We start from the raw sequence: 25,982 nt of genomic DNA on the forward strand, positions 1-25,982 counted from the left end.
AGTTCTTCACTTTTCCAGTTTTTAGCAGTTAAAATCCTAGCAGCTGTTGTGGCATACATAAAAAATGTTCTGTCTTTGTTGGGTATCTCATGATTGGGGTGACCCGTCTGTTTTGAGGCACAGTTCAAAGTGCTGATATGACCTATCAAGCCCTTTTAAGCTTAAGTCCAGGCTATCTGAAAGACCGTATTCCCAAATGTGAACCTACCCGGTCTCTGAGGAAGCCCTTCTCTTGGTCCCAGCACTCTCACAGGGACATTTGATGGCCATGTGGAAGAGGGCCTTCTCAGCAGTGGCCACTCCCATATAACTTTGGGACTCCCTCCCTAGAGAAGCCAAACTGGCTCCCTCCTGGTTTTCCTTCTACCAACAGGTAAAGACAGCTTTATTCCAGCAGGTCTTTGGGAACTGACTGCATTTTAATGGAAAGGTTGTTTAAAGAGAGCTGTGCTGATTTTTTATTATCTGTATACTTAAATAGATTTGTTTTTTATATATATATTGTTTTAATTCTTTTAACGGTGCTGTTTGATATATTTTAAGCTATTTGTGTTTTACTTGTGTGGCTATGGTTTGTGGAAACCGCCTTGAGTCCTGGTTTGGGTGAAAGCTGAGATGATATTATTATTATTATTACTACTAGTGGACATTTAGCCCGTTAAAATAACGGGCGCTAGAACATATGTGGTCGGGGGGGGGGAGTAGACAGGGGTGCACAGAGTCTCCCCCCAAAGGAGAAAGGGCAAACAAACACACATCTCTTCGCTTCTCTTTCCCAATACTTTAAGATCGGGGGGGGGGGAATCGAATTGTTAGGCAATGCGGACGGTGGGGGGGAGGAGAGGGAGGAAACGTGCAGACAAACAGTGACAAAAGACTTCGTAGGGAGGGGGAGGGGGAAGCTGCAGAGAGACAGAAGAGGAGAGAAAGTGACTTTAACAAAGATACGGATAAAAGGAGGCAAAAGATGGAAGCCCGGGAAGGGAAGTCTGGGGCGGCCGCTGTGGAGGCGACGGCGTGCTCCTCCTGCCGGGCTAGAGCCAGCCGGCTACCGCTCGCCCCTCCTAGTTCAAGCCGACCCCGCCGCCGCTGGGGGCCTTCCCGTCCTCTCAGCGGCGCCGCCTCGCGTCCCTCGTCCGGGGGTTGGGAGGGGGCTGGGGGGAGGAAGGGGGCGAGGGGGAGGGGGAGCAGCCACCGCTGCTCCTGAGGAGATTCTGAGGCAGTGGCGGGCGACGTGTGGCGGAAGAGGAGGGGTCCGGCCAGCCCCGCGTTTCTCTCTCTCTCTCTCTCTCTCTCTCTCTCTCTCTCTCTCTCTCTCTCTCACGGAAACCTTCCCCTCAGCTTCTGCCGCTTTTTCTTTTCTTTCCCTCTTCCTTTTTTTTTAATAGGCGTCCCTATTCGGCCTCCGGAGCGTCGGTGCTCTGAGGGGCGGGCTGTTCTGCGCCACTCCCAGGCCGCTAGTCCTTGGGGCCCCGAGTCAGACGGCGGCTGCAGCAGCTGTGGCAGCGTGGCCTCCCTTCTCGGCCTCCCCTCGTCCTCTGGAGCGCCAACGTTCTGATTCAACCGCCCCGCTTCAACTGCCACCGCTGCTCCCGGCCAGATGTCTCTCCATCCAATCCCTGTGTCCGTGGGGCACATGCGCAGTAGCGCAAATCCAGAGACACAGGGACTGGACGCAGAGACACTTGGGTTTTATATATATAGATTATTATTATTATTATTATTATTATTATTATTATTAGCATTGAGGATGTGCTCTCTCTTGGCAGAAAGTCGTGTTGGCATAAAGGTGTTTATAAGAAGCTCATGAATTATGATCCTCAGACAGCAGCCAAAGCGTGTCTTCTTGGCAGATTAATACCGAAACTGACACTCATACGGATCTTAATATAGGGATAATCTTCATGGAACACGCATGCAGCATCAAAATATAGACGTCCATTGCTGCAATGGGGAGCAGTCCAGCAACAAATATCTACATTTCTTTGGTTTGAGAGTATTAGCTAATTTATTCTAGCCATGACTAAACTCTCTTTCACACACAAAACATACACATGAGGAGGGGCACACATGGATCTCAGATCACCTCCATAAAATCTGCTCTTTTCTGGGCTAAACACCCCCAACCCCTTCAACCGTTCCTCATAGGGCTTGGTTTCCAGACCTTTTATCATCTTGACCTCTGCAGACTTTCCAGCTTGTCAACACCCTCCTTAAACTGTGGGGCAGGGCGAGGTTTTAGTCTCGGGAGGAGAGAGAGGTCCCATCTCTCTAGGCTCCCCCCTGCTGCATCCAAATGTTGGAGTGCGTTGCCCACTTTCTTTCTTTTTTCAATAAATTTTTATTATTTTTCAGAATACATCAAATTACAGCCAATTCAGCATCTAACATAAAATACATTAACCATTGCTCTGCCGAGCTACGACTCCCCTCCATCTCGTCAGCAGGTTTTCTAGTCCATTCTCAACACGCAGTTTTTATCACTTCATATTAAACTATGTCAAAGGTTTATTCCAGTCCTACTAGTGTTTTTAAACTTCCACGGTTCAATCTTAAGTATTCCACAAATTTACTCCAGTCTCTCCGAAACCTCGAGTCATCCTGGTTTCTGACCCTACCGGTCAGTTTTGCAAGTTCTGCATATTCCACCATCTTCGTCTGCCACTCATCGATTGTTGGTAATTCCTGTAATTTCCAGTTTTGGGCAAGCAATGTTCTTGCTGCAGTTATCGCATACATGAACAATCTTTTGTCCTTCTTAGCTATTTCTTCTCCCATCAACCCCAACAAAAAGGCTTCTGGCTTTTTTGGAAAGGTTATATTTAAACATCTTCTTAAGTTCAGATGTTGGAGTGCGTTGCCCGCTTTCTGCGCACAAGCCCCGAGGCCGTCGGGTGCAACTCTTTTGGTGTCTCTTTCTCACGGTGCCGCTAGTCTCCCTGCCTTGCAAATGAAAACCCACGGAAAACCATTTTCAAAAATCATATACCGGCTACTGAAGCAGGGTGTCTCCCAGGCTCTTGCAGCCAGTAGCCTGGCGATATTAAATATCCAGCCCGAGGTGTTTTGTGCTCTGAGTCTATTTACCCCCGGCAGCTGCTGGATGGAAGTAGGTCACACTGTATGAGTTGGATCGTGTCTTCCTCTGCATTCATTGCATGGTCGTCCAACAATTGCTCCTCCGCCTTCCATTGACTGGCCTTTTGTCCCCACTTAGTAAACTCTTCCTTTCCTCTCCATGTGTTTATTTACTTATCACGTTTCTATCCCACCTTTTCCTCCAAGGAACTTTAGGTGGGGAACATGGTTCTTCTCACTGTGGGAATGTTAACAACAACAACAACAACAACAACAACAACAACAACAACAACAACAATTTTATAATTTGTACCCCGTCCATCTGGCCGGGTCCCCCCCAGCCACTCTGGGCAGCTTCCAACAAAAATCAAATACAAAAATATCACACATTAAAAACTTCCCTAAAAAGGGCTGCCTTCAGGTATTTTCTGAATGTCAGGTAGTTGTTTATCTCCTTGACCTGTGATGGGAGGGTGTTCCACAGGGAGGGCGCCACTACCGAGAAGGCCCTCTGCCTGGTTCCCTGTATCTTTGCTTCTTGCAGTGAGGGAACTGCCAGAAGGCCCTCGGCGCTGGATCTCAGTGTCCGGGCTGAACGATGGGGGTGGAGACGCTCCTTCAGGTATACAGGACTGAGTCCATTTAGGGCTTTAAAGGTCAGCACCGACACATTGAATTGTGCTCGGAAACGTACTGGGAGCCAATGTAGCTCTCTCAGGACCAGTGTTATATGGGTCTCGGCGGCCACGCCCAGTCACCAGTCTAGCTGCCACATTCTGGATTAATTGCAGTTTCCGGGTCACCTTCAAAGGTAGCCCCACATAGAGCGCATTGCAGTAGTCCAAGCGGGAGATAACCAGAGCATGCACCACTCTGGCGAGACAGTCTGCGGGCAGGGAGGGTCTCAGCCTGCGTACCAGATGGAGCTGGTAGACAGCCAGAATTAACCTGTGCCTCCATGGACAGCTGCGAGTCCAAAATGACTCCCAGGCTGTGCACCTGGTCCTTCATTAGGGATGCAGGAGAGGATATATTTTTTAAGATACCCTATTCCAACTTGTGTTAACAAGTCCCGGAACTTAGCAGAGTTTTCAGCCAGCTTCTTTACAAGAATATCATGGCGCACCTTGACAAAGGCCTTGCTGAAATCAAGATAGGCTACATCCACAGCGTTCCCTTTATCTACCTCCATGAATTTCTCCCATCCTCTTTTAAGCCGTACAAATTGGTGTCCCTCACTGCCTCCTGTGGGAGGGAGTTCCGTGGTTTAACCGTGCAGTTTCTCAATCTGTCCTGAATTTCCCAGCATTCAGCTTCATTAGGTGCCCAAGAGTTCACCCACAAGAGTTCACAGAATTCTGCTTTGAAGATGCTTCCTTCTATTGATATAGACACATCCTTGATATTCTGACAATCCCTTCATTTCTTCCTCTCTCTGGTTGACTGACGGGATGAGAGAGAGAGAGAGAGAGAGAGAGAGAGAGAGAGAGAGAGAGAGAGAGGAACATCTGTGGAATGGGATGCTGAAATATCGGTTGACACAGCGTGATAAAAGGAACACAATATCAAGGCAGCTTATCATGTATTTATGCAGCACGGAGGCACATCTTATCAGAGCAATTATGCTTAATAAATGAGTTGCAAGACAACAGAGACCCCAGAGTGAATAATTGCCTTATTCGGCCATACCCAGAGCTAGTTCCAGGCTCGACTTGCTTACGTAGGAAACTGGAAATTCACCGGAACGCAAGTGATGGAAATACAGCTCTTTCAAGGGTGGCTTTTTTTTGGGGGGGGGGGGAACAGTTACTGTCCCATACTTGGTTCACAGGCCGTGACTGACAGCGTGTCAAAAAAACCAGAGGGGTTTTCCTATAATAGCAAAAGAGGAAAGGGGGGATCCTTTTGGGTCTGCTCTGCCTGTGACATTGCAAAGCCGTCTGAGTGCGGAGGGAGGCCAAAATGTCCTCCACAAGGCCTCAGGGTGATTTAGGTCTGTGAAAAGAGTACAGAGGACTGACAAAAGATTTTTAGTTACAGGTGGGTAGCCGTGTTGGTCTGCCATAGTCGAAACAAAATAGAAAATTCTTTCCAGTAGCACCTTAGAGACCAACTGAGTTTGTTCTTGGTATGAGCTTTCGTGTGCATGCACACTTCTTCAGATACACTGAAACAGAAGTCACCAGACCCTTAAATATAGTGAGGGAGTGGGGAGGGGTATTACTCAGAAGGGTGGTGGGAATGGGTGATCAGCTGATAGGTGTGGGAAACCTGTTGACGACTCTTAACGGCTGCAATTAGTCTTGCAGGGAAAGGCAAGGGGTGAGATGGCTAAAGATAGCTTTGTCATGTATAATGAGATAAGAATCCAATGTCTTTGTTCAGACCAGGTTTCTCCATGGTTTTAAGTTTGGTGATTAGTTGCAATTCAGCCACTTCTCTTTCCAGTCTATTTCTGAAATTTCTTTGTATTAAGACAGCTACTTTGAGATCTTTTATAGAATGTCCTGGGAGATTGAAGTGTTCTCCTACTGGTTTCTCTGTCTTGTGATTCCTGATATCAGATTTATGTCCATTTATCCTTTGGCGTAGGGTTTGGCCTGTTTGTCCAATATAGAGAGCTGAAGGGCACTGTTGGCATTTGATTGCATACACAATGTTGGATGATGAGCAATTAAATAGTCCTGAGATGGTATGTTTGATGTTGTTGGGGCCAGTAATGGTGTTGTCCGGGTTTATGTGGCAGCAAAGTTGGCATCTGGGTTTATTGCAGGCTCTGGTATTTTTACCAGATTTTTTAAAAGCCAAATGACGGAAGAGGAACATGGTCTAAGCCAGGGGTCAGCAACCTTTTTTCAGCAGGGGGCCGGTCCACTGTCCCTCAGACCATGTGGTAGGCCGGACTAGAATCATAGGGAATCATAGAGTTGTAGAGTTGGAAGGGACCCTGAGGATCATCTAGTCCAAACACCCTGCAATACAGGAATATGCAGCTGTCCCATAAAGGGATCGAACCTGCAATCTTGGAATTATCAGCATCATGCTCTAACCAACTGAGCTATCCAGGCTGACCTGTGTACGTTGCAAAGCTCGGCGACAAACAGCGTTAGGAATTCAGATATATAAGCTAGGCGCCAAAAGGGCTCCTTAAACCAGACGACTCAAGAGTCGTCTTTTTCCATGCGGCTTTTTGGTACCTGAAATTCATTCTGATTGCTCAGGATGACAGGATTCTACCTACAGGATGCGGAATTGGTGCGTGAAAACAGTCCCGAGCCCAGGATCCCCAGGTGGTGGAGACGTCAGGTGCCATCCTGGCATCTTTGCTTGGTCGCAAGCGGCTGATAGCCAGGTGCAAAATGTGCCTAGCAAATTTCGAATCTTTGGAGAGCATCTAGGGGGGGGGCACTAATCCAGAGATGCATTTTAAATAAAAGGACACATTCTACTCATGTAAAAACACCAGGCAGGCCCCACAAGTAACCCAGAGATGCATTTTAAATAAAAGGACACATTCTACTCATGTAAAAACACGCTGATTTCTGGGCCGTCTGCAGGCTGGATTGAGAAGGCGATTGGGCCACATCTGGCCCACGGGCCTTAGGTTGCCTACCCCTGGTCTAAGCCCAAATAAGGAACCCTAGAAGAAAAAGGAAATGTTTAGATTTTTTTTTTAAAAGCAAAGGCAAGTAGAGGGGTATCTTGGTTCTCAAACTTAATCCATTCCAGAAGTCCGTTCCAAAACCAAAGCGTTCCAAAACCAAGGCGTGCTTTCCCATAGAAAGTAATGCAAGATAGATTAATCCGTTCCAGACTTTTAAAAACAACCCCTAAAACAGCAATTTAACGTGAATTTTACTATCTTATGAGACCATCGATCCATAAAATGAAAGCGATAAACAATGTACTGTACAGTGGTACCTTGGGTTAAGAATTTAATTCGTTCCGGAGGTCCGTTCTTAACCTGAAACTGTTCTTAACCTGAAGCACCACTTTAGCTAATGGGACCTCCCGCTGCCACTGCGCCGCCAGAGCACGATTTTCTGAAGCAAAGTTCTGAACCTGAAGCGTTATTTCTGGTGTTGGTCTGCCATAGTCAAAACAAAATAAAATAAAAAATTGCTTCCAGTAGCACCTTAGAGACCAACTAAGTTTGTTCTTGGTATGAGCTTTCGTGTGCATGCACACTTCTTCAGATTTCTGGGTTAGCGGAGCCTGTAACCTGAAGCGTCTGTAACCCGAGGTACCACTGTACTGTAAAATAAATAAAACAATATTGCAGATGATAAAAATTAAAATTAATTTTCTTTCTTACCCGCACTGATGATAGTCATTGCTTGGATGGGGGGGGGGCTTTTTATCCATTTCTGCAGTCACACAATCAATCAATCAATCAATCAATCAATCAATCAATCACCCAGTCACCCATGACAGATGGCCACCCAACTTCCACTCAAAAACCTCCAAGGAAGGAGAGTCCACAAGGTTTTAAAGCAGAAGTTGGGGGGGGGCATCTGTCATGCATGCTTGAGTTGAGATCCCTGCATTGCAGGGGGTTGGACTAGATGACCCTCAGGGTCCCCTCCAACCCTACAATTCTATGATTCAGCCTCCCTGCAGTTTTGTCCCTCGTGGGGGACATTTTCCTCCCTGATTATCTGGTTATCCAAGTGTTTTATGGCTCTGGCATCTAAGCAAATGCACAACGCTGCCTGTTCCGGATGGCGCAGAGGCCGCGGAAAGAGCGGAGCCACAGCACGCAGCATTGGGGAACGGTAGCCCCCGTCCTTTGCAGAAAAGACCTGTCCTGTGCTTGGATTTCCAAAACACGGCGGGATAGGGATGTTTCTGTGAGGCCTCTGTGCTCGCATTTCCGCTGCGAGAAATGCACGGCAACCTCCACAATGGGGCTCGCTTCATGAAACAGGAGGGGGAAACAATGGGGTTTATTATTTGCAACGGGTCGCCCTTCCCGGTCAGTTCCACCACCGACTGCCAGGCACGGGTTACAATTGTGGAGACAATTGTGGTGGTCATTTCAGCTGGCTTCAGAGGCTGCCTCTGCCTACAGACATTTTTAGATGTGTAGTAGCAAGACCAGCACTTTTGAGCTGCACACTTGACCACTGTCCATGCAACCTAGAATTGTACCAGCTTCGCCCCCTCCATGCTGCTTCACGCTGCTGGGCTTAAATCTGGGAGGGGGCTCTGCCGAGACCTTCTTGCCCAAGCCCACCCACCCCACTCTGGGCTAGACTTAACACACTCCACCCACTCCCATGGCATTTGCCCACTTTCCTGTGTGATCTCTTACCTGCTGTGCCAGGTGAAATGCTGTCCCTGTTTTGGCCTTGTGAGTCACTTGGTATCTCTCAGGGTCCAATTCCTTTGCCCCCCCGGATTCCTAGAAGTTAAACAGCATGCCTCACTCCTAGAGTGCATGCTCATAGAACTGGAGACTGGGAAGGGACCCAAAGAGTCATCTAGTCCAACCCCCTGCAATGCATGGGAGTTTCATTTACACTCCCAATCCGCCCCCCCCCCCTCCAGGAGTTTAATGGCTCAAGGTGCACAGAGGCACAATTTCATTTATCGAAACAAAATAGAAAATTCTTTCCAGTAGCACCTTAGAGACCAACTGAGTTTGTTCTTGGTATGAGCTTTCGTGTGCATGCACACTTCTTCAGATACACTGAAACATAAGTCACCAGATCATTAAATATAGTGAGGGAATGGGGAGGGGTGTTACTCAGAAGGGTGGTGGGAATGGGTGATCAGCTGATAGGTGTGGGAAACCTGTTGACGACTCTTAACGGCTGCAATTAGTCTTGCAGGGAAAGGCAAGGGGTGAGATGGCTAAAGATAGGTTTGTTATGTATAATGAGACAAGAATCCAATGTCTTTGTTCAGACCAGGTTTCTCCATGGTTTTAAGTTTGGTGATTAGTTGCAATTCAGCCACTTCTCTTTCCAGTCTATTTCTGAAACTTCCTCACTATATTTACGGATCTGGTGACTTCTGTTTCAGTGTATCTGAAGAAGTGTGCATGCACATGAAAGCTCAGACCATTGACGATCAAGTACAACAACACGCAACACAAGATAAGAAAATGACAAGAAAATAGGAAAGAAAAAGGGAAAAGGGTGGAGAAAAAGAGAAAAAAAAGAAAAAAAAAACAAGAAACAATTAAAAAGAAAAAAAATTGGAAATATCTACAATATTTCTAAAATGTTGTGAAGTTCATTGTATGTTTGAGTGTTTTTAAAATAATAAAGTTTATAAAAAAAAAAAAAAAGCTCAGACCAAGAACAAACTCAGTTGGTCTCTAAGGTGCTACTGGAAAGAATTTTCTATTTTGTTTCGACTATGGCAGACCAACACGGCTACCCACCTGTAACTGAATTTCATTTATATCCCACTTTCTCCAGGGAGCTCAAGGGGGGCATACACGGTTCCCCACAACAACCCTGTGAGGCAGACTAGGTTGAGGGGAAGTGACTGGCCCAAGGTCACCCAGGGGGCTTCATAGCTAAGCGGGGATTTGAACCCTAGTCTCTCCCGGGTCCTAGTCTGACATGTGGGAATGTTCAGGGATGCAGAAGAGGATATATTATTTTATTATAACTTTTGTTAACAAGTTCAACAATATCAGCAGAATTTACGTTCCCCTTTTTAAACACACACACAGCAGATGCATTGCTCAGGTTCGCTAAAACCTCTAAAATAATACTGTCCTGGTTCCCCCCCCCCTTATTTCCCCTTAAAATATAAGACACGACACAGTCTTCTATAAAGGTATAAAAAAGTTTACTTACAGACATCCTGTTCACAATGGGATCCCAGAAGGCAGACTTTAGCTTAGAAATAGTAACATACTTGTTGGAGACTATTCCATAGGGGAGATAGCTCCTTTTGTCCTCTCTTGGCCAAGAGAGCATCTTTAGCTAAGCAGATGTTGCTTGCTTAAAGAACAAAGTCAAAAGAGCAGTACATGTGAAAAGGATCTAGGAGTCTTGGTAGACCACAAACTTGACATGAATCAACAGTGTGATGCAGCAGCTAAAAAAGCCAATGCAATTCTGGGCTGCATCAATAGGAGTAAAGCATCTAGATCAAGGGAAGTAATAGTACCACTGTATTCCGCTCTGGTCAGACCTCACCTGGAATACTGTGTCCAGTTCTGGGCACCACAGTTCAAGAAGGATACTGACAAGCTGGAACGTGTCCCGAGGAGGGCAACCAAAATGGTCCAAGGCCTGGAAACGATGCCTTATGAGGAACGGCTTAGGGAGCTGGGTATGTTTAGCCTGGAGAAGAGAAGGTTAAGGGGTGATATGATAGCCATGTTCAAATATATAAAAGGATGTCATCTAGAGGAGGGTGAGAGGTTGTTTTCTGCTGCTCCAGAGAAGCGGACACGGAGCAATGGATAGGTTTTCCACACCTATCTGCTGATCCCCCATTCCCACCACCCTTCTGAGTAATACCCCTCCCCACTCCCTCACTATATTTAAGGATCTGGTGACTTCTGTTTCAGTGTATCTGAAGAAGTGTGCATGCACACGAAAGCTCATACCAAGAACAAACTCAGTTGGTCTCTAAGGTGCTACTGGAAAGAATTTTCTATTTTGTTTCGACTATGGCAGACCAACACGGCTACCCACCTGTAATTGTTATTATTCCTTTGTAAGAAAATATGAAATAACGTAAAACCATTTTTGCAAGGGGGAGGGGATCAATATGGGGGGGGGGTTGACAAGAAATTTTCCGCACCGGGTACCACCTGACCTTCCGACGCCTCAGACAATAGGTGCTTTATTTTAGCGGCGAGTTTTCAACCAGCCTGTTTCTATTAAACCTCCTCGTAACTGAGGCACCGCCGCCTCCCTTGAGGGCTCTCGGAAGCAAGAACATAACTTGACGTCTACCTTGTTGCAATTTAAACCCATTCTTCTTGGCTTCCCTTTGGTTGCCATGGAGAGAGTTTGTGGCATGTGTGTGTGTGCGCACACACACACACACAGCGCATTGTTCAAAGATCTATAGGATCATGTGGGTTGCAAGGACCCCATATTCCATTTTGTCCAATACCAGTCCACAAAGCATGTCTCATGCAATTGCCAGTCCAGCTTCCTTTATATGCATCCTACGTGCGACTTTTACCAGGTGCTCAACAGGTAGATATTAAGCAAATAAAGGCTTCCGCACCAGCTTGCTTTGAAGCCAAGAGAAATAAAAGACCGATTTTGTGTGTGGATCAGGCTGCTGTAGAAGGGGCAGGGATGGAGCCAGGGTTTTTATTTTTATTTTTTAAGACTCTCCTGCTCAAAGAACAGAGCAAATGAAGCACACCTAGATCAGCATTGAGGACACCGACTGGCAGGCTCTCTCTCCAGGATTTCTGCCAAAGGTGTCCCCCAGACCTACTGGAGATGGCGGGGCTTGAACCTGGGACCTGGAAACGATGCCTTTTGAGGAACGGCTTAGGGAGCTGGGTATGTTTAGCCTGGAGAAGAGGAGGTTAAGGGGTGATATGATAGCCATGTTCAAATATATCAAAGGATGTCATATAGAGGAGGGTGAAAGGTTGTTTTCTCCTGCTCCAGAGAAGCAGATACGGAGCAATGGATTCAAACTACAAGAAAGAAGATTCCACCTAAACATTAGGAAGAACTTCCTGACAGTGGAATTTGCTGCCAAGGAGTGTGGTGGAGTCTCCTTCTTTGGAGGTCTTTAAACAGAGGCTTGACAGCCATCTGTCAGGAATGCTTTGATGCATTATATTTATATTTACGGATCTGGTGACTTCTGTTTCAGTGTATCTGAAGAAGTGTGCATGCACACGAAAGCTCATACCAAGAACAAACTCAGTTGGTCTCTAAGGTGCTACTGGAAAGAATTTCCTATTTTGTTTCTTCTAATGGAAGAGGTTGTTGAACTGCTCAGACGAGGGTGTTTGTTTGTTTTTTTGGTTAGACACTGACGTTCGCTGGCCGTTTTAGTGTCCTCATCAGCATCCCCAAAGAACGAGCTCAGTCGCAACAGTGACAACCAAGGGAAGGTGCTCTCTAGGAAAACGGGTGGCTTGTTCCTTCACCCCCCCCCCCTCACCTATCTGCTGGATAGGGGTTGTGCATGAGCTGAGCTGGAAGCTGGAGGCGCACAGACCTGCTTGTTCTGTGCTGGGTCAAAAGCTGTGACTAATGGGGAAAGCAAGAATTGCTGGGTTGTTAAGGCTATATCTGTAACTGTATATATCTGTGCATCAAAGCATATATATCCCTCAGGCACCACAGTCTGCGCTGACCTTCCAAGGAAACCCAACCTGTGCAAGTGTCTGAAATCTAGAATCTCCCCCCGTTCAGAGATTGGGGTGGCGTGCAGCAGTGTCTCTGGAGCGGGGAGGTCACTTCCATAAGTGATGTTACAGATGTCATTTTTGTCTGCGGCACATATTTCCTCCCCCTAAAAAAGCTTGACTCAATATAGCACAGGGAACATGAATTTTTAATGTGAACTCTATCAGCTTTTAAAAGATATATTCTTATTTATAAAGCGTCCGAGAATGGGTTGGCAAGGTGCTGGTCGAAGATAAAGATAAACGGCAGGGTTTTTGCCTGCAGGAATGCAATCTGAAACGTCCCTGAGTTATGGCTATTACAACCCAAGTGATCTGGAAAACGTGCATTTGCTTGTTCACTCAAACAGACATGGTCCTAAAGGCATTTCTCCGTTGAGGGCCATCTTTGGCTGCATCTACACAGCTATAAAAAAACACCGCGCTGAAAAAAAAAACCGTTTTAAAGCTCACAATGCAAAATTTCACAGAGTTCCGATTTCTTTCTTCTTTTTATAAGAATTTTATTGGTTTTTTGCAAAACAAAGAACAACAAAACACATACAACAACACAAACACAACAATCAAAACATAATGAAAAACAAATACAAACCACCACTAAAACACCAATAATTCTTTTTCTTGTTTAGAACAAAAATAATAATAATTCTTGTTTGAATCTGTACTGGGTGACTTCCCCCGTTTTCTCTCCTTTGGTTCCAATTCTAATTTACTTTAATAACTTCTCATCGCTAAAGTTTAAATCATCCGAAAAAAATCTAAACATACTTCTTAATATTTATTTTTACTTCAAAATAACCTATTACTTCTTAACTCAAATCATACATCTTATTTCACTTAAACTGCTGCTAATAAAGAAAATTAACATATCTCTTCACTAGTTCAAAATCTTAAATTCTTAACACACTGACTTCAGGGTACCATAATAAGCCATCCTAATTATATTTTAAATATTCTCACCCTATCCCTTTTCTGACCATTTTCCTTCGCCATCTCGGGGTCTCCCCCCAGACATTTCTCCATCTCCCTCCAACACCATTGTCCAGAATGTCCTCTTTTTCTATAGATCCACAGGTCCAGACGCAGTCCATAAATGTCCTTGCAGGGAGCTTCAGGATACACAAATCATCACCTTCCAGCATCTCCATTTCAAAGTTCCAATCATCTTCTGATTGTAGATTCACAAATCTTCTTCCCGTCATTTCTGGGCTCTCACCCCAGATGGCGCTGTAGAGCACAGAGTTACGATTTCAGCTCTACAGCGCCATCTGGTGTCAGGGTGTTATAACGCATTTATAATTTATTTTTATTTTTTTTACTAATGTAGCCGAGTCCTTTATCGAAAAGGAACCTGGAGCCAGGGTTGTCTTATCCATAAGGGCTACTGGCGCGGTGTGCCAGAGCGCCGGCCCCCCGGGGCGCCCCCGCGAGCCCGCCGGTATACCGTGCGCCCCCTCCCCAACCCGCCTCCGCCCCCATGGGCGGATGGGCACTCGCGCACCGCCGGCACAGCCGCTGCCGCCCATGCCGCTCCCGGTTGGGCTGCGAGCCGGCCGCCCTTGCCTCCCATCCCGCGCGGGGAGCCCCAGCTGGAGCGCTGGAAGGGCGCACAGAGTCTTGTGCCGCTCCAGCGCCACGCCCCTCATCCCCCGCTCGCCCACCCCCCCTCCTGAGGGGCGGCCAGCGCGGGAGGGAGGTGGCCCCAGAGGCGGAAAGGCAGAGAGGCGGCACGTCGGGGGCGCCGGAGGGATCGCCGCGCCACGGCGGCTGATCTGCCTAAGACGGCCCTGCCTGGAGCAACCTGCTAGTGTGTGTGAATGCAGCCTTATGACTCTGTTCTGGGAAGAAAATTGGGGAGGTTTTCTGTGGCTAGAGGTGCCTTTTGCCAGTTGCAAGTGGTTATGGCAGCTATGGCCATTACTGGACTGGGAAAGCCGTTCATGCGCTGGTTCCCGCGGACAAAAATGAAGCTCCGGAATAGCTCAGCTGGTAGAGCAGCACAAGACTCTTAGTCTCAGGCTCATGGGCTCAAGCTCCACATGCGGCAAAAGATCCCTGTATTGCAGGGGGTTGGACTTGATGACCTCCCGGGTGCCTTCCAACTCTGTGATTCTTTGATTCCATGTCAAGACAGGATTACTGCAATGTGCTCCTGTGTGGGGTTTCGCCCACACCTGATCCGGAAGCTGTAGTTAGTGCTGAATGCTGCAGCATGATCTCATTTTTTGACAGAATTACAAGACTGGTAGATGAAGGGAATGCTGTGGATGTAGCCTGTCTTGATTTCAGCAAGGCCTTTGACAAGGTGCCCCATGATATTCTTGTAAAGAAGCTGTTAAAATGTGGGCTAGACAATGCTACCATTCAGTGGATTTGTAAGTGGCTGGCTGACCGAACCCAAAGGGTGCTCATCAATGGCTCCTCTTCATCCTGGAGAGAAGTGACTAGTGGGGTGCCACAGGGTTCTGTCTTGGGCCCAGTCTTATTCAACATCTTTGTCAATGATTTGGATGATGGGCTTGAGGGCATCCTGATCAAGTTTGCAGATGACACCAAATTGGGAGGGGTGGCTAATACCCCAGAGGACAGGATCATGCTTCAAATTGACCTTAACAAAGCAAACAAGATGAATTTGAACAGGGAGAAATGTAAAGTACTACACCTGGGCAAAAAAAATGAAAGGCACAAATACAGGATGGGTGACACCTGGCTTGAGAGCAGTACATGTGAAAAGGATCTAGGAGTCTTGGTAGACCATAAACTTGACATGAGTCAACAGTGTGATGCAGCAACTAAAAAAGCCAATGCAATTCTGGGCTGCATCAATAGGAGTATAGCATCTAGATCAAGGGAGGTAATAGTACCACTTCCTTCTGCTCTGGTCAGACCTCACCTGGAATACTGTGCCCAGTTCTGGGCACCACAGTTCAAGAAGGATACTGACAAGCTGGAACGTGTCCAGAGGAGGGCAACCAAAATGGTCAAAGGCCTGGAAACGATGCCTTATGAGGAACGGCTTAGGGAGCTGGGTATGTTTAGCCTGGAGAAGAGAAGGTTAAGGGGTGACATGATAGCCATGTTCAAATATATCAAAGGATGTCATCTAGAGGAGGGAGAAAGGTTGTTTTCTGCTGCTCCAGAGAAGCGGACACGGGGCAATGGATTCAAACTACAAGAAAGAAGATTCCACCTAAACATTAGGAAGAACTTCCTGACAGTAAGAGCTGTCCGACAGTGGAGTTTGCTGCCAAGGAGTGTGGTGGAGTCTCCTTCTTTGGAGGTCTTTAAGCAGGGGCTTGACAGCCATCTGTCAGGAATGCTTTGATGGTGTTTCCTGCTTGGCAGGGGGTTGGACTGGATGGCCCTTGGGGTCTCTTCCAACTTTATGATTCTATGATTGCTGACGGGAGTGAGGCCTTGTCAGCACAGAACACATAATTTGCCCTGGTTGCCATTTTTTTACTTGGCCAAGTAAAAACCCTCAAAAATTCGGGACCAGACTGCCTACAAGGTACCACATAATACAGTGGCACCTTGGTTCTCAAACGCCTTGGTACTCAAACAACTTGGAACCCAAACACTGCAAACCCGGAAGTAAGTGTTCCGGTTTGCAAACTTTTTTTTGGAAGCCGAAGCTGCTCCATTTTCAGTGTTACACTTTCAATTTGAGTGCCACACTTCCGTTTTGAGTGTTACGCTGAGATCTGTCTGTTTATTTTGCGTTTTTGTGGCTCTTGTTGTGTGTGTCCTGTTCGGCTACTGATTGATTGACTGTGTGACTGCAGTACATTGTTGATTCCTTTCATTTTAGGGATCAAGGGTCTCGTTAGATAGCAAAAAAAATAATCATGTTAAATTGCTGCTTTAGGGGTTGTTCTTAAAAGTCTGGAACGGATTAATCTATCTTGCATTACTTTCTATGGGAGAGCATGCCTTGGTTTTGGAATGCTTTGGTTGTGGAACGGACTTTCGGAACGGATTAAGTTTGAGATCCAAGGTACCACTGTACAGTACTTGACTGCGTTCTCCAAGCAAGCCAACAGCTTTTTGCATCCCAAGGAGGGAAGGACCTGCAGAAACGAATGATCTCACGCCGCTTCCAGGAATCTATCCCCCTCTCCCTCCCGGCACCTCCCAGCCTCCGAGCTTTCATTCTGCCTTTCCCTCTGTCTCCTTCTCGGCTCCCACGTGGCCGGCTGATGGCTGTGTTGGGCCTTTGCCAGGGCTGGAGAGGAGGAAGCTGCCGGGAATCTCTCTGGAGAAGCCCAGACAGGAGCAGCGGCGAGGAGGCTGTTGCCGCTGCACCTCCAGAGGGGATAGGCGGAAGCGATGGAGGGGGTGGAAATGAATGAATCCATTCTGCCCCCATTCCCAGCTTGTATTCCCCATTTCTCTCCTGTGGATTCTCCTCCTCATACCTACTGCGTTTAAAACTCAAGCTGCCTAGATTTCATCCTCAGAGGCTGAAGCAATGGGGATCTTTTTATAGAATTGTAAAGTCGGAAGGGCCCCTAAGGGCAGGGGCGTAGAGAGCCGCTTTGCTGCCCGGGGCACCGCTTTGCTGTCACGGCGTGCGTGCGCAGCATCCTGGATGGCCCTTGGGGTCTCTTCCAACTCTAGAATTCTAGGATTCTATGAGGGTCGCAACCCCGGAGTCGTCTGCAACTGGACTTCACCGTCAGGGGTCCTTTACGGGTTTTTTTAAAAGGTGCTACTGGACAATTTTTTAATTCCCCAAGAGTTTAACCAAGTTGGTTAATCGAAGGGAGGAAATGTGCAAAGAGGAAGCCGCGAACCGATGCTCACATTGGCCCATCTACCTTCAATATTGTCTACCCTGACTGGCAGCAGTTCTGCAGGGCTTCAGGCAGGAGTCTCTCCCAACCCTGCCTGGAAATGCCACTGGGGGTTGGCTTGGGGTCCTTCGGGCATGGAAGGTAGATTCTCCAGCAATGGACCCAGGCGACAGCAAAAGGAGAGCCACAAACCATCCCCCTGCGCTCTTGGAGGGGCCTCTCTCCCCACCTTTGCAGGTGGCGTTTCTCTCCCCCCCCCCCCGTTGGCGCCACGTAAATATCACCGCGCATGGGCTTACCGGAGAGTTGACTCACATCTCCCAGGCAGACAGCTGGGATTAAGATGCCAGGGCCCCCCCTGGAAATCTTGTGCATTTCACAGGCTCTGCATGATAGCTTCTGGCAGCAGGGTTCCTGCCAGAATGGCTGGCTAATACCAGTTGCGCAAGCTCCGTTTTATTTCAGAAGAAGAGGATGGGAAGGTGGGGATGGGGGGGGGGCGATGATTCCCAGGAGGAGGAAGCAGTTCCCAGACCTGGAGAGTTCTTCCTTGGGGCACAACCTTTTGTCTCTTGATCTCGCCACGGACTCTAGATTCCTGGCGCCTCTGAATTCTCAGCCACGCCGTCCGCACATCATTCGAGCTCTCGGCCCTTCGGAAACTCACGTCTGCGCTTTTCAAGATCATTTCTGGGCGTACCCAGGATCAAAACTGGGGGGGGGGGGGGCAAGCCATGGTCGTTCAGGTTGTGACATTTCAGCACGGAAAGCCGAATGAAACCAAACTTTTAGGAAAATTATATATAATTATAGCAGTGATTTATTACTGTAGTTATTACAATTATTTGATTGACTTTTTTAAATTTTTATTCTAGTTACATGTCTTATACCAGGGGTGGCCAACTCCCAAGAGACTGTGATCTACTTTCAGCAGTGATCTACCCCCGTTTTTTGGGGGTTCACAGGGTGGCTGCTGAAATTTGGGAGCCCAGTGTCCGCCACTGCTGGACATCCAGTGAAACGGAAGGTTGGAAAACTCAGGGCACATAAACTCCTTGTTCACACAGCACTTAGCTGAACTATGGAACTCCTTGCCACAGGAGGCAGTGATGGCCACCAACCTGGATGGCTTTAAAAGAGGACAAATTAATGGAGGAGGCGGCGACTACCCATGGCCTCGGTCCAGTATACCTGAAGGAGCGTCTCCACCCCCATCGTTCTGCCCGAACACTGAGGTCCAGCTCCGAGGGCCTTCTGATGGTTCCCTCGCTGCGAGAAGCCAAGTTACAGGGAACCAGACAGAGGGCCTTCTCGGTGGTGGCACCCGCCCTGTGGAACGCCCTCCCACCAGATGTCAAAGGGAAAAACAACCACCAGACTTTTAGAAGACATCTGAAGGTGGCCCTGTTTAGGGAAGCTTTTAATGTTTGATGGACTATTGTATTTTAATATTCTGTTGGAAGCTGCCCAGAGTGGCTGGGGAAACCCAGCCAGATGGCCAGGGTATAAATAAATTATTATTATTATTATTATTATTATTATTATTATTATTATTATTATTATTATTATTATCAGCCACAATGGTGATGCTCTCCCTCCATAGTCAGAGGTAGCAATGGTTCTGGATACCAGCTGCAGGAAACCACAGGAGGGGAGAGTTTGCTCTTGTGCTCGGTTCTTGCTTGTTATGTTTTCCAGGGTGGCATCTGGTGGGCCCCTGTGAGAACTGGACTAGATGCGACCTTGGCCTGATCCAGCGGGCTCTGCTTACCTTCTTTTAATTCCCTGGGAAGAAAGAGCGAGCGAGCGTTTGAACCAGTTTGTTGGGTAAATATATCTACAGTGACTCGCATGCAGCCCCCCAGGGTGTCTGTGGCATATCCAGCACAGCATCCCTGGCAAGTGGAAGGATGGAGGTGTCTGTTCTTCTCACTCACTGGGGTCCACTGGGGCATGTAACAGGAGCCTAGAGGCAGCAGCAACACGATGGGCATATTCACTGGGATGTTGTTGTTGTTCAGTCGTTCAGTCGTGTCCGACTCTTCGTGACCCCACGGACCAGAGCACACCAGGCACTCCTGTCTTCCGCTGCCTCCCACAGTTTGCTCAGACTCATGTTGGTAGCTGCAAGAACACTGTCCAACCATCTCATCCTCTGTCGTCCCCTTCTCCTTGTGCCCTCCATCTTTCCCAACATCAGGGTCTTTTCCAGGGAGTCTTCTCTTCTCATGAGGTGGCCAAAGTCTTGGAGCCTCAACTTCAGGATCTGTCCTTCTAGTGAGCACTCAGGGCTGATTTCTTAGAGAATGGATAGGTTTGATCTTTTTGCAGTCCATGGGACTCTCAAGAGTCTCCTCCAGCACCAGAATTCAAAAGCATCAATTCTTTAGTGATCAGTCTTCTTCGTGGTCCAGCTCTCACTTCCATACATTACTACGGGGAAAACCATATACGGACCTTTGTCAGCAAGGTGATGTCTCTGCTTTTTAAGATGCTGTCTAGGTTTCTCATTGCTTTCCTTCCAAGAAGCAGGCGTCTTTTAATTTCGTGACTGCTGTCACCATCTGCAGTGATCATGGAGCCAAAAGAAAGTAAAATCTCTCACTGCCTCCATTTCTTCCCCTTCTATTTGCCAGGAGGTGATGGGACCAGTGGCCACGATCCACTGGGATGCCATCCCTCAAATCCTCAGATCTGCATCCCATCCAGGCCACAGACAGACACCCAAGCTGCTTTTCAATCTGAGGCTCCTTTATGAATTCACAAGAGCGCAAATGAGTTTTGCTAATCAACTCTTTATTAGGTTCTCCTCTTGGCCCCCTCTCCCCCCCGTATTTCTCCTTTTGTACTTTGCATCGCATTAATCTCTTAAACTCCTCTGGAAGCGCATCGCAGCGCGTTAATTACAATGATATCTTTGGAGCGCAGCAACCGTTGCCTCCCATTGTATCCGCGATCCGAGCGGCAGACCTTTCCAAATTCTCTGCTCCGTCCTTGTACGTACAGCCCCCCCTTCCCATTCCACTCCTCCCCCCCTTTCCTCCCCAAACAACCGCTGATGAGATGAGAAGGTTCGTCGTACCTGGCCTCTCGCTTGTAAAATTACTGGCGACACAACAACTCTAAATGCTGCTAATTATATCAAAGCTTGCAGGCTACTTCAGGCGCAACTCCAAAGGCGTATTGTAGAGTCGGGAGAGGTGCTGGAAAGGGCAGCCAACATGATCAAGGGAAACGAGCGACTCTCCGGTGAAAAAAGCAAGCGATGGAAGTTTATGAATTTTTGCCTGGCATGGAGAGAAACTTCCCTCCCTCTCTTGTAACGCTAGACCTCGTGAGCATCCTCATCAACAACCCCCTGCACTCTTTTTGCCCAGTGTGGGGCTCGAACCCACAACCCTGAGATCGAGAGTCTCGTACTTTGCCAACTGAGCCAGGGGTCAGCAGACTTTTTCAGCAGGCGGATGGTCCTCAGACCTTGTTACACCAACTATAATGGATTGGCAAAACCTAATGATGGAATATCTGCAACTAGCTAAAACAACGGAAACAGATGACTCAAGAAGTATGGAAAGAGTGGAGGATATTTAAAGAATATTTAAGGAATAGTGGTATAAATGGAATCCTAATGGCAGATGTAGACTGAGCCTTTAAAGTACTAAATAGAGATTCAAGGATGAAAAAACATGAATTGTAAATGAAATCTATAACTGTACGCTATACAAATATAATAGTACTAAATGCAATGAGGATCATTGGAGGTACGAGAATTTGTTTGTAAAAAAAAAGGATGTTGTTGTTGTTCAGTCGTTCAGTCGTGTCCGACTCTTCGTGACCCCATGGACCAGAGCACGCCAGGCACGCCTATCCTTCAAAAAGAAAAAGAAAAAAAAGGATAGTATTATGTAAATCTATATGTTTATTTTGTGTGTTTGTGTTTGTGTATTTGTATTTTTAAATAATAAAGAGAGATTTTTTTTAAAAAAAGACCTTGTGGGGGGCTGGACTATATTTTGAAAAAAATAATACTGAACGAATCCCTATGCCCCACAAATGATCATAGAGTTGGAAGAGACCCCAAGGGCCATCCAGTCCAACCCCCTGCCAAGCAGGAAACAAGAGCAGCACGAGCCCCGGTGGCTGCTTACCTGTTTCTTGCGAGTGGCAGGGTCCGCCGGCGGCGGAGGGACGATGAGCGGCGGGCAAACGGGCTCCGGAGAGGGGCTGCTTAAAATGGCGGCCGCTCGAGCGCTGCTGCTGGCACCAACAAACCAGTGCTGTCAAGTATCCCGTTTTCCCCGGGAATCTCCCTTATTTCAAGCAGTTTCCCGCTGCTATCCCTTATTTTTTATATCCCTTAAATTTCCCGTTTTTTCAAAGGAAGCAGCTCCTCTCCCTCCCCTTCCTGCTGGCCAGGGACTAGGAAGACCTCGCCTCCTTGCAGCCTCAAAGCAAGCGGGAGCCATTTCCCGCGCTTACAGGCGTCGTAGCCCACGGGCAGCGTTTCCAAAATACAGTAAGCCTACTGCGCGCGTTCACACCAGTGCCGCCCACTTTTGCTTCTGGCTCCACCCACCACTGCCATGTGACTGTCCCTGGGATAGGCGAGGCTGCTGATCCCTTATTTTCAAATCCGAAACTTGACAGCTATGCAACAAACCCTGCCCCCTTCCTCCTCTAGGCAGGGCAGGGAGAAGCCAGGAGGAGGGAGGGAGGACGCGGCATCGCCGTGTGAGGGAGAGGGAAAGAACGCACACGCTGGCGATCCACGCGGTGATTCCCGGACCGTCCGCGGGATGGATCCAGAAGGCAATTGGGCCTGATCCAGCCCGCGGGCCTTAGTTTGCCGACCCATGAACTGAGCTATTGATTTGTAAAGAGGGCATTAGTATGAAACATTACGTTATTATCCCTTCGGAGCTGTGCCCCTGTCTTTGGACTTCTGTCCTTCCAGGCTGCAACATTCTACGGTTTAAATTTTGGATTCATTAGGGGATTCCTCCCCCCTCCCCTCCTTTCGTTGCGTTTCCACGTTTGTCTCGCTGTTAACAAATCAATAATAAGAAAAAGGAACGCTGAAGTTACCGTACTGGCTTGAATACAAGCCGCACTTTTTTTCCCCTTCCAAATTCCGACCGTGAAAAGTTAAAGTGAGGCTTATATACATTTGCTACCTTACAGAAATGGGATTTTACGATATCGCTGGTGAAATAGCGCCCCCCCCCCCCGCCCAGGATACCACCACGAGGGCGGTTGGGGGTGTGGGACAATGGCACCCACCCTGACTGCAGCTCCCAAACATCACCCAAACCACTGGAAATAAGGGGGAAGGCCGCCAGAAAAGTGACGTGGCTCCCCCCCCCCAGAAGCAGCCCGGGAGCGGTACCCATAGGATATTCTATATTTGTCAGTTAGGGGTGTGAGTGCCTGTGGAACTTTAAGGGTACTGTCCCCCGTCCTTGAATTTTGGTACTGAATTTGGGTACTGTCCCCCGCCCCTGAATTTTAAAGGTGTGGCTTATTTGCGGGTGCGGCTTATATTCGGGCCAATACGGTATTAATGTTGTTGTTGTTGTTCAGTCATTCAGTCGTGTCCGACTCTTCGTGACCCCATGGACCAGAGCACGCCAGGCACGCCTATCCTCCACTGCCTCTCGCAGTTTGGCCAAACTCATGCCAGTCGCTTCGAGAACACTGTCCAACCATCTCGTCCTCTGTCGTCCCCTTCTCCTTGTCCCCTCCATCTTTCCCAACATCAGGGTCTTTTCCAGGGAGTCTTCTCTTCTCCTCAACTTCAGGATCTGTCCTTCCAGTGAGCACTCAGGGCTGATTTCTTTAAGGACGGATAAATTTGATCTTTTTGCAGTCCATGGGACTCTCAAGAGTCTCCTCCAGCACCATAATTCAAAAGCATCAATATTAATAAAACCAGTTAAATCCACGAAGAAGCATTAAAATTAACAGCAAAAAAATAAATCACACCAGCTTTTATGTGTCTGGCTAGATTTGCCTATCCAAAACTGTTTTAAGCAGGTGTGGAAAAGAGCACAGGGCCTGTGCCTTCCTGACAGAGGGGTGTGTGTGTGTGCGTGCGCACGCAGGACCGGTGCTAGGGTTTCTTGCGCCCTAGGCAGACCACCTTCTGGCACCCCCCACTGCTCCCCCATCCCGCCCCCGCCAAAGCCTGGAGGCTGTTGGAGGATGGATGACAGCTAACAGATTGAGGTTGAATCCTGACAAGACAGAAGTACTGTTTTTGGGGGGACAGGGGGCAGGCAGGTGTGGGGGACTCCCTGGTCCTGAGTGGGGTAACTGTGCCCCCGAAGGACCAGGTGTGCAGCCTGGGAGTCATTTTGGACTCACAGCTATCCATGGAGGCACAGGTTCATTCTGTGTCCAGGGCGGCTGTCTCCCAGCTCCATCTGGTACGCAGGATGAGACCCTCCCTGCCTGCGGACTGTCTCACCAGAGTGGTGCATGCTCTGGTTATCTCCTGCTTGGACTACTGCAATGCGCTCTACGTGGGGCTACCTTTGAAGGTGACCCAGAAACTGCAATTAATCCAGAATGCGGCAGCTAGACTGGGGATTGGGAGCGGCCACCGGGACCACATAACACCGGTCCTGAGAGATCTGCATTGGCTCCCAGTACGTTTCCAAGCACAATTCAAAGTGTTGGTGCTGACCTTTAAAGCCCTAAACAGCCTCGGTCCTGTATACCTGAAGGAGCGTCTCCACCCCCATCATTCAGCCCGGACACTGAGGTCCAGCGCCGAGGGCCTTCTGGTGGTTCCCTCACTGCAAGAAGCAAAGCTACAGGGAACCAGGCAGAGGGCCTTCTTTGTGGTGGCTCCCTCCCTGTGGAACGCCCTCCCATCAGATGTCAGAGAGATAAACAACTACCTGACATTCAGAAAATACCTGAAGGCAGCCCCTTTCAGGGAAGTTTTTAATGTGTGATATTTTTGTATCTGATTTTTGTTGGAAGCCGCCCAGAGTGGCTGGGGAAATCCAGCCAGATGGGCGGGGTACAAATAATAATAATAATAATAATAATAATAATAATAATAATAATAAACCGGGGGTGGTGTAGGGGGCAAGCAGCACCTCTCCGCTACAGCGGAGTTGCTGCTGCTAGCCCACCCCGCCCGCCCCCCCCAAGCCTGGCCAGCACCCCCTCCATTTTGGCGCCCTAGGCAATTGCCTAGTCCGCCTTAATGGATGCGCCGTCCCTGTGTGTGCACTTGCTGTCCCAGGCACATGTAAGTGCGGAATGACTGTGTGGATGGTTGGTCCATCCAATCCTGCTTCCTTTTTACCCAAAGCCTTGACTGATGCATCAGAGGCGGCCGCAGCATCAGAAGCAAGCAGTACACGTTTCACCCAAAGGGGATGTTTCAATCAAAGTCCTGGCTGATATCCAGCCTGGGGCGAGGAGATGTGGGACTCTTTCAGACTTCCGTAATTCAGAGGATCGCAGCCAGAGCCCCTGGAAGCCAGAAAGGCTTTGGTGCAAAGCTTGCCAGGCATTCAGTCTGCCGTTCCAGAGCAGTGAATCGCCTTCAGCAGGCCAGTATGAGAAAGGGCAGACCAGGAGCAGCTACAACGCAGTTTTAAAAACAGGGCCGGAATAGATCTCATCACTGCATGGAGCTTAGAAATTAGTGGGAAGGTGCAGAATTCAGCACCTAGGAAATCTCCACGTTCTTTTTCCAAAACAAGTTTTCCAAAGCAAGTGTCTTCCTGCTCCTACTTCTTTCATTCTTGCTCATCTTCTCAAGGAACTGGGTTGCTCCCGCTGAGGAGGAGGAGGAGGAGGAGGTGGTTCAAGGGAGTGCTGCCTGAACCACAGACTATAGAACTGCAGACGTGGAAGAGACCCCAAGGGTCCATGGTCCCGCCCCCTGGACTTCTTTTAAAAAAATTATTTTTAAATTTTAATTTTTTAAAAAACAATTTAAGGCTATTTTCGGCACTGCCGGAGCGGAGCCGCAGGAGCGGCCAGCAAGGAAGGGTGTCACCCCCCCTCGCTGGCCGCTCCTGCGGCTCAGCCCCGGCAGTGCCGAAAATAGTCCCCCCCTTCCAGCGGCGGAGCTCGGCATGGAGGCAAGGGGCGGGCCAGCGAGGAGGGGGCGGCACTAGAAGGGGGGGACTATTTTCGGCACTGCCGGAGTGGAGCCGCAGGGGCGGCCAGCAAGGAGGGGTGTCACCCCCCCCCTCGCTGGCCCCCCCTGCGGCTCAGCCCCGGCAGTGCCAAAAATAGTCCCCCCCTTCTAGTGCCGCCCCCTCCTCGCTGGCCCGCCCCTTGCCTCTTTGCCGAGCTCCGCTGCTGGAAGGGGGGGGACACTATTTTCAGCACTGCCGGGCCTGAGACGCCCCTGGAAAACGGGGGCATTTGGAGGGTTTGAACTGGTGGTGTTTGAGCTCTGTCATGCTACCTGAGTACCAGCTGCAGCAAGGCATGCTGGGAGTTGCCCCTGCAAAGGGGGGGGGGGCTTTCCTTTCCTTTGAGATTCATGGCAGAGACCGTAGGAGTGTGATTTTAAAAACAAACAAACCCAAAACACCCAGCAGCTGAGCTGCGTTCTGTTCCCTTCCAGGCTGTGTCAAAAACAAACCTGTTTATTTTCTCCTTTTTAATTGCCAGCTCAGGAAACGGCCTCATTTGTGCAGCGAAAGAGCAAGGGTCGAATCTGAGGCTGGTGCTAATTGCAGAGCATTTCTTGGCCGCCTTCCACTCCTGCCACGTGG

The sequence above is a fragment of the Lacerta agilis genome, chromosome 4 (assembly GCF_009819535.1).
Source record: "Lacerta agilis isolate rLacAgi1 chromosome 4, rLacAgi1.pri, whole genome shotgun sequence".
Classification (NCBI taxonomy): Eukaryota; Metazoa; Chordata; class Lepidosauria; order Squamata; family Lacertidae; genus Lacerta; species Lacerta agilis.